The sequence below is a fragment of the Lepisosteus oculatus genome, chromosome 6 (genome assembly GCF_040954835.1).
Source record: "Lepisosteus oculatus isolate fLepOcu1 chromosome 6, fLepOcu1.hap2, whole genome shotgun sequence".
NCBI classification, from domain to species: domain Eukaryota; kingdom Metazoa; phylum Chordata; class Actinopteri; order Semionotiformes; family Lepisosteidae; genus Lepisosteus; species Lepisosteus oculatus.
This window is the reverse complement of record NC_090701.1, coordinates 50,893,435-50,904,040: the sequence shown is the minus strand read 5'-3', so window position 1 is coordinate 50,904,040 and position 10,606 is coordinate 50,893,435.

The window sequence follows — 10,606 nt, the reverse complement described above, 5'->3', positions numbered from 1 at the left end:
CCTTAACATTGATGGACTGTGTTTGGGTGGAAACTGCATTGAGTTGACTTAGTCCAGCCTCAAACACATAAATAGCGTGAAGTTATTGTTCTCTTGATAAAAATGGGTAATACGGACTTCTTTATGTGTCTTTCCTCCTTACTTTCAACAGTTTTGACATTCCTCAGGTTAAATCATCTGACTCCTGGGCCCAGTCCTCACTCTCACATTACTGTGGCCCATCACGAATGATGTCAAAAACATTCAATAACTATCCAAACACCTTATATTTTATTTTTCTAAAACATACATACATGAAAAAAGTTATTTTAATGTCAGAGTGGGACTATAGAATTCCATTCCCTTTGGAACAAAATGCGAATAATCGTGCAATTTTGTCAGACTGCTGTAAAAATGGTGCTATAAAGGCAAAACATGAAACTTGTTTTTTTTTTGTTTTGGAATATAATGAGTGTCGTCTGAAAACTCTGTGTAAAGTAGATGTTTCCTTGGTGTCCTGAAAGTGGGTTGATGGGGTTCTATAGAGATCCCATCAATCATCAGATCAGATCACTTTATTGGCCATATACAATTTCTTGTATTAGGAGTTTTGTCTTTTTCACATACCCCAACTTGCTCTCCATGAGACATACAGGTGGGGAGAGAGGGAAGCTTGGGGTCAGAGCACAGGGTCAGCCATTTATACGGCGCCCCAAGAGCAGATGGGGTTAAGGGCCTTGCTCAGGGGCCCAACAGAGTAGGATTCCTCTGCCAGCCGCGGGATACGAACCAGCAACCTTCCAGCCACTGGCACAAATCCTTAGCCACAGAGCCACTGCCCCTCTTGTTGAGCTGGTTTGAACCCTGAATATGCACTGTGCTTTCTTGGTCTGCTCTTACCAAGAAATCTTTAGTTCAACAACAGTGTTAATCCTTAAGTCTACTCATACTCTGCTTTTTACTTTTGTAGCAATAGTTTCTGTATACAAGATATACTGAGTTTTAAAAGTCGTATATTCTGCAATATAATTACCTGTCTTGTAATATACCTTATTTTGTTTCCTGAAATATTTTGATAAAATATAATACAATTTTGGCTTTGTATAACAACTTATTCCAGTGCTTGGCAAGTTAGTTTGCATGTATAAAACATACACTATAAGAATACACATTGAATCAGAAACAGTTGCTACTCATTTGTGTAGACAAAAAGGAAAATAGTAAAAATAGGCAACAAATGTAGTTAGTATTGTTATTTTTAATGCTTTCCTTTTTCACTGTGAGAAAACAATGTGGTTGACAACTCTTCTGTGCTGAAATGCATTTGTCTAGTGTTATAATACTTCTTCCATAAGTTAAATTGTTTAAAACTTGTAAAAAAAACAACACTGAAACATAAAATCTCTTTTCACCGTGTGGAACAATGAAAATGTGTACTTAAGGACTAGAGATATCTAGTCTCTAGAAATTTTAAATTAATGGTGCAGAAAAAAAGAAAGCAAGGTGACACAATATACAGTACTATAATAATATATAATAAAATTATATAGATTATCTCATTTCTAATAATATAGGTTTTGTATTTTTCCTGTTACATACTCAAATATTAATGTCATGATTGTTACTCATTCTTATTCTCCAACAACTACCTGAAATAACCTAAAGGGAGCAAAAAAGCACACACACAGATTCTTCAAACGTGCATGTTGTTAGATTAATTGCCTCTTTCCATACAGCAAACTGGAATAGAAACAGTGGGGTTAAGGGCCAGTCACCACTCCCACGGACACAGCCAGGATTCAGACCAGTGGGTTTTGGGTCACAAGGCTTATTCTGTATTGCAGGCTAGGCAGCAGATTTTACAACGTGAGCTGAACAGAGCTTCATAATGTCAAGGTTAAAGAAACTCAGAGATGTGCACTGATTGAGATTTCTTACCAGTTAAATGATGGCTTTTCAGATCCTCAAGTGCAGTCTGAATTAAATTGTTTTTAGACACTCTAAAAACTGTTGTCTGCAGGTTTCAAAATATAACAGAGTTTGAGTGACGTTCTGTGTGCTGAGGACATAGCAGAATTGTAGAAGATATAGAGTCATAGTTGAGTTGTAGTCTATAATCATCATGAGGGAAATATGGAAAAGATTCAAGAATAAATTCCCTCTGCCAGTGCCATTATTTGGACTAGTCTAAAATAAAGATTTTTTTAGTATTGCTGGACCAATAACAAACAGAAGACAATAGTTTGTTCTGGGGCATCATCATTGTGAAATTCATGGGAATGCAAAATAACCTATAATTACACAACAGTGCTGAAACCTAGAGTACATTCACAGGATAATATGGTTTTGGATTCTGGTGTTTGCACATGTCACAGTTTTATGAGTTGTAAGTCAATGGAGCACTTCCTGAACATCCAGGTGAGATCCAGGCTACAGAAGGATCTGTGGTGCATTACATGGGTTTGTTTTACCTATGGAAAATACTTAGGGATCCTTTAGAATGACAAGCAATATAAATGCTATCAATCAAGTTTTGTATTGCAGGATAATAACACATCACCTAACAGGCAAAATCTCCCATCTGTGTCTAGGTATTCCATTATAGCCTTTTTAATAATCACATAACAATAAAAGCAGAATTTTACACAATACCCAAAGAGCCAAGGTAAGTGGCTTTTGTGGGAATGTGGACACCACATACTGTGAAGGGATAATGCCAATACTTTATGTTCAGCCTTTCAGAAAATATACACATGATTTTAGAATGCCCCTTGTAATGTTCTGTGAAATGACTAAAAAAAACTAAAATGAACCTGAAATTATTATTATATATCTGTAAATATAAAACAAAAGTAAGTGATAATAATATAAAATAAGATAATAATCTATGGTAATTTCACAGCTGTGAACATATTTACAATATGTATATATAAAACAGAAAAAATAACTATCTGGAATATTTTGGTCATTATGATATGGTATTATTTGCCTGAATTATTCTAGTATATAGATGTAGACTTTGTAGAATACTAGAGAGAGGATATTCATGAAAGTACAAATGTATATAGCCTTACAATGTACAGTACATCTGAAAAAAAGAATTCATTTTTTTCAGAAGAAAGCACAGCAGTACAATATGAAGTACAGCCCTACTGTGTATGATAAATTGACATTCTGCCACATAGATTTTGATAGAAGGCTACACTGGCATTTTATACAAAATGTGTAACAGACAACAAAGGAACCTAAATCACTTGTCACAGTGGACACCTACAGGAAAAACAGCAAACACTTTTGAACATTTCCTTATAGTAAATAAATGAATGGACTTAATCAGGTAGAGCATAAGCTGTCATATACTTTGAATGAACAGGTAGCAGGTAGTAGTTTATAATTAGAATAGGTTTATATGATGTTATCTTGATGGCAGCAGCAGAATAAATTCTGAAGTTTTCAGAAACATTTTGTTTGTTTATTTAGAACAAACTGCTTCCTAGGTTATAAAATCTGCTGCCTAGCCTGCAATACAGAATAAGCCTAAATGCTTTGTGAATGACATTTTGTCATGCTGCACGAAAATAACCCAAAACAAACAGACAAGGAGTGCATCAGTAGGAACTGAAAAATCTTAGATTAGTCAAGTAAAACATCAGATTTAAATCCAATTGACATGCTGAAGAAGACTGAAGTCAGAACATCCCAAAAACAAACTAGAACTTAAAGAGGAATTCAGAAAAGACTTGGAAAACCATCTTACACAACATTTTGGGTGAGATCAATGGATCAGAGGCATCATGCAGCAAATACAAGAAAATCCTGACTTTTACTATAGGAAATTTACTTAAAGGGAATGTTTCCCATTATGAATAGTATGTATTTTCATAAAATATAATATGATCAAATGTATACATGGAATCAACCAAACATTAATGTATATTATATTATCTGTCATATTTATCACATGAACACTAATACAAATTGCTTGACAGTAAAGCAAAAATAACAGTTTGACTTGGCAGTCTCTGTACTTTTGGAAAGTCCTGTATTTGCATCACCATCTGACAGATGATGTTCTCGCCAAAGGAAGACAGAACACACATGTAAGATACTGTTTTAATACTTGTGCTGAAACAGGTTAATACTTGTTTTAAAGGTTGAACTTACACGTAATCGGAATGACAGGTATTACTTTAAAAGGTGTGTAGTCTTTGATTGCAAAAAGCTATCAATTACATAATCTGATTATTGTATGGAAAGCTGAGAACAGAAGGCATATCTTTACACAAAAGGGGTGTACTGTAGGAGTATGAAAAAAGCTGCCCAGCCATCTGAATCAAATGCTCTGCTTTCCTGGGCGAAATCCTTGTATCAGTTACAGTAGATACTCAAAGAATGAGCTAGATGGGACAAATGACTTTCTCTCAGTTGTAACCATTGTTGTGTTCTTATAGATGACTATTATTTTCTTTGTACTCCAAGAATAGGTAGGGAAATTCCATTTGAGCCACACACAATGGCTCATCAGGCCAGAGCTTGTATTAGTTTCTAGGCATTAAGTGATCAGAGTGTTGGTTCCCATTTATACTGCTGACTGGAATGCAGCAATCAGGCTAACATACTGTACTTTGCTGAAGGTGCAACAGCAGCGTCTGCAGCAGGGACTTCAGCTTACAAGCCGACAGCTAAGAGTTCAGAGTCTGACCCATTATGCTGCACTGCCCACCCCTCAACTCCGTGGGTGTTGGTATGACAGTACAAATGACTTTACTGACAACCTGAATTGCTGCTTGTTAAGGGATCACACAGTAGACAATGAAGTGTAGAAAATGACATTTAAAGAACGCCCCTAAAATTCTCTGTGGAGATCACTCAGCAGGCCATCAAGGCCATCTTCAAGAGAGTCTTTCCGAATGGAATGCAGGTATCCCTCAGCTTGCAAATAACCAATTTACAACTTGTTACTACAACAAAGTGTCAAATGTATAAATTCTCTGGAGAAAGAGAAAGGGGTCCTTGCACTGTAACCCCAGATTCCACATTACAGTTACTCTACATGATGATAAAATCATTTTTTGTTATCCTGCCTCTGCTACAGACTCCCTATTCTATGACTTGTTTGAATGCTTATACAGTTTTACTTATTTACCTTTTAGTAGTGATATGGGAGGTGGTTAGTGTTGCTATTGCATTTTGCACTCTTGCATTCTGGGTTCAACTCCCAATTGGAGTGCCTTCTGTGCGGAGTTTGTATGTTCCTCTCACGTTCCTGTGAGTCTTTACCAGTTGCTTTAGTTTCCTACTACCTTCCGAATCTAGGAGATTTAAACTAGTTTTGTCTAGTTTGCATCTACAGGTAGGTGTCCCTCAATAATGTGCGTGTCTGTGCCCTGCAATGAACCGGTGTCTCATCCAGGGTGTATATCCTGCCTTGCATTTTAGATTTCCAGGCCAGGTTCTGGGTAGTAGAAAGTTTAACAGGAATAGGCTTTCTATTAATGGCTGGATAGATGAATTGTGATATGGCAACAAAGTTTCCTTTGAAGAACAGTCCAGAAACATTTCACATATTACAGCAGGGCCTCACAATTTTACCAAATCAATAAAAGTATCTTTTTGTAAAGTTCTGCCTCTGTCATCGTGGATTTCATACAGTCTCAAATACTCCATGACAACGAGTTGGATAGTTCTTTAAATTATGTATTAGCTCAGTCTCTGGAGATAGAAATGGACAAATGAAGAAACTAAAATATACAGTAAAAATATGATGAAACCATTGGATCACAATTGCTAAACATACGATTTACACGATGATATTCTTGAAATGTATTTAAGACTTACATTGGCCTTAATCTAGTTATTCATTCTGGAAACTAATATAAACTAATATTAGTTATATAACTATTTAATATATAACTAATATTAAATAATAACTTATATCAATTCAATCATTTCGTTTAATACGAACACTTTTTTACTGAATTTCCATTGACTCCATTATTGTTTGCTGCAGTTTTCTAAATCTTTCGTAAAAAAAGGGATTCCTTTTAAAGTCTCATTTTACTTTTTATGCTACTGTATGTCCTGTTTTTTTTTTTACAAAAATAGTTTTCACAACTAGAAATACCTAAAACTGGATATACTGTATGTTCTGAATTAGATCCAGCTACGGTCCTACCATAAAAGATGTTACGAACTTCACTTCACTTCAACTTCAATGTGTTGTCAGATAAAATTTCTGCAACTTAAGTTATCACCAATGTTAATATGTTGTTGTCTGCTGTACATCCGTAATTTCTATAAGCGCCTGACACAGATACATTCATACATTATATATACTTGTATATATATATATCTTAATTGCTCTTTATCAAAACGCGTGTATGCAAATAGGTATCCTAATCAGAAAAAGTGAAGTACTGTACATACATTTATCATACATGTATCTCGGTATGAAAGGAAAATTACGTAATAAATTTACATACTATTGCTGACGTCTTGTACGAGAAGCCGTCTTTTATATGCATAATAACATACGTATTGTAATATGTGTGTTATTATACATTTTCTGCAGTTTTAAAACAATACTATGTTTATGAAACTTGCATTCTAAGTGTCGATTAAGTACGTTTTTAGCAATAACTGGTTTCCTGTGAAAGGCCTCAACTTCTCCCTCTCTAGAGTGTTCATTTTCTGAACCTGCTGTATGTTACAAAAATGTTTTTCATTATGTTATTTAGAAAAAGAGAAACATTTAAACTATTTTTAACACACCAAGTTTAATTTAGAACCTATTGTGTCTCGTTAATACTGTACTTCGTTACGGTACAGAACAGAATCGGACAAGATCTCGTCCGAAACAACTTTGGTTGTTTGGCTTGTATCATAAACTTTCGAAACCCCTCAATTTTGACAACAGCCAAACTCATAAAAGGAGTAAAAGTATGCTTAGTTAAGTGAAAACCGAAAGAGCATTGAAACAGTGAGAATATAAACTCAAGGAAAGGCTTGAGAAAGGCTAAGCAGAAGTGAACTGGACTCCTCCCCCTCCTCTTTGAAGGCGCTGCTCTGGAGTCCGCTGTCCGCGGTGCTGAAATGCGCTTTGCAGGTGGCTTAGACAGTGTTAAATCACACAACTGTTCTGTCCCAAACTGAAATACCTAATGCTGTCTAACACGTGGTATCGTAGCGATGTTGATACCGTAAACATAACAAAAGTTAGTCAGAAAGATGTAGCTTCTAATGCATCACCAGCCTTCGTAAATGAAATTGCTATACTATCTCATAACCTCCTGAACCTGCATGTAGTAAACGGATGTGTTGGTTGACAGATTCATTCATTCATGTATTTGACAAGTTGTGCCGTGATTATTGGTATAATTTCTTATGCAATTTCCCCAGGTATGATTGCATTAGAGGTTATGAGAACATTTAAGAGAACACATAGTGAAGTAATGATTATACACAGCACAGTATATACAGTAGCAATGGCTGACCATATCGTATCTTGTACTATTTCTGCTTTTTACTGCTTTACTGTACTGTATACTGCTGTTTTTTTTTCCCTAGACATGTTCACATCAATGTATTTGATGTTTTTACATTTACAATATTCCGTTATATCTAATGATATTATTAACTGTCGCCTGGGGTGAATGGCGTACAGCTACGCGCAATAGGTCAGAATAAATATTTTTATAGTTAAAGACCACGTACTGTATAAAAAGGCGTCCCCAACTAACGACTTAAAAAGTGCGCTGCACATAAGACAACCGGAGACCATAGTTGTAAAGTTTTTACCAGTACTTTTTTAAACGTTCGACTATCTATCTTTTGGTCAGTTTGAGCTGCTGGGTTGTTAACATTAGGTTTTAAATCCTCTTCTCTAAGATTTGAAAATTAGATCCGTATTTACACATTGAGAAATTTAATTGTTTTTGAAACATCATGCCTTGAGTATGTTTCTTATAACAAAGACAAGTCTGCACTTCAATATGCTGTATGATTACATCATACTGAAATATATGATAATGTAAGTTAGAATCTTGATAGAGAACAAAACAAGGTAAATAAAATTTAAGGTAATACAGTTGCAATTAAGAAGCCAAGTTAGCTTTCGTATTATTCAGAAGCGTCATTTTTCTTTTCTAAATATTTAATGTGAATTATTTTTAACTTCCGTGGTCTGTTGATTTAAGTTATTTATTTCCCTGTAAAAAACACACAAACTCGCAGAAATCCAAAGGAAATAATTCGAGAAGTAAATAAACTGTAGGAAGTTTGTGTATGTGCTGGATCAAGGTCTTGGAGAAAATTAGTCTTACTTATGACACTAATATACAGTATGACCTGTTCCTATCTGAAGCATAACGATCACCCAGTGGACTTTAGGTTATGAAGAAAATCAAAAAGCATTGTACCAGACAGGTAAGTTACAAATAAAGAGTTCAAGAGATAAAGAGTTCATTTCCCACACTATTCTGTAGAACCTTCAGAAAAATACTAGTTTAGACAGTGTCTGTCACAAGTGTGCGGTGCTGAGAAAGTTTTTACTGGTCTTTGACTATACGAAGTATAGTAGAAAAAACGTCTTGGTGTTTTAAACCATTTCGCATAAAAACGTTTTATTTAAAACCAAAAGTTGGTTCAAAGGAAACCAAAGATCGTTTTTGTCATTTAATTTTAGTAGTCATCTGTGTTTTCAGCGTATGTTTGGCTGTGATCAGGTTGGGCGTCCAATCTTCTGATTACTTTTTAGACTGATAGCGTATTATCTATTTCTGAATGGTCCTACATTACCATAGCATCGAATACATAAAGGTGTCCGGAATATAACACTAACAGTTAAACAGAGGATTCTATTTAGCACATTATTATATTTTCATAATTCACTATGTTATGGAATGTCACTCATGCTGGGACAATCCTAAAATAAATGTGTATGTCCTTCTAGATTGTAAGGTGAGTCATCTACAGTGCAAGTATGAGGTCTGTAAATTAAAAACAGCTGAAAACAACATATCTATAATTTCTATATTCCTATGCTTGACTTCGTTAATTGGTTGTTGCCATGAAACTGCAATCAAAATACTTAACGTAAAATTGTCAGAAAATGTAGCATTTTGTTCACGATGTACAGTATGTTACGTTGGGAACAGCAACGCTTAAATGTTATTAATGCTCAGTAAAATTTAAATTTAGTATAGTTTACAATATAAAAGTTATCTGAAGACACCGCTGGTTTGTTCTAATTCCTAATCCATCTGTATAATTATAGCTTATATATAAGGTTAAAACGGTGACACTGCACATCACCTTTCCTGATATCTGAGACATCAACATCAATAAACTATAATTCCACCATCAAAACACAGACCCTGGATATAAATAGATACTGTGATAATGGAAGCATAAGGTACAGATAAAATTCACAATCACGAGCCTGTTTTTTTTCTGAACCTATTTAAATATTTTTACTTAATAATTAGCACATTACGCCACCCGCTGTGAAGTTAGAAGGACTGCTGTTCTAACCGTTGTTTTATAGGAGGCCAGCTCGATTTTCATGATCTACATTTATCCGTTTGAATTAAAGCGAAAAAGCGACGACTCTTGTTTAAAATTAATGCCACCACCATTTTAGAAAGCTGCCCCTTGGCCGTGGTTAATTCCTAATCATCGTGATGGACAGCAGAGACAGAACAATACAAACTAATGGCTGTGTTGCTGATCACTCCGCTCTGTGATTAAAGACACCCAATTATGGCAATGAACAGTGTCGTAATTATGTTCCTTAATCACATCCAGGAGGTTTAATTGCCTTAACGATGTGTTTCATTAAATGAATTTAGGTATTATAGTCGACAGTTTTCATACACAGTTGTTTTCGAATTAACATAATATTAGACATCGTCATGGAAATTGTTTTAATAATCATAATTAGGTGCACCCAGGCTTTGTCATGTAACGCTAAGAGACATTTTTCCTTTGCCTCGGGGCTTCAGTTTTCCATCCCGTCTGGCCTGTCTTCGCTGGGCTTTGTGGCACTTCACAATTATGTTTCATGAAAAGTTACAGGTTCTGATTAATCTTTCCGATGGCAAGTGGAGCAGAGAATATTCATTCTATTTCTTCCACATTTAGCATCATCGAGGACATATGGTGAAGTTCCGAAGACAACTACGCTGGATATTTTTAAAATAAGCCCTGTACTACAACCAACAGCACACCAAGGGCACACAAATTAACACTGACAAGGTGGCTACATACCCCTCCAGTTCAATTAGGTGGATATTAGAATACAAAAATACAAACTGCTGGTTAAGTTACTTACCAGTTAATTAATGAACCTACATTCCAGCTCTATGGAAAACACCCTTTTAGTTAACAAGACCAACGGCTTAAGACGCTTCCTAACAATAATTTCTGGTCCCTGAAAACTACTAGTTTTATTGTTTCTATAAGAAATCTAAGAGAGTAAGCAGAAAATTAAGATACGTAAATTTTAAGATTACATTCTCTTCTTCTGCAAAGAAAACTTAAAAAATATACAGTATGTCCCTACCCTAATACAATGAGAAAACGCGATTGCACCACTTTAAAGCCAGAAAGCAGCACACAGAATAATTAG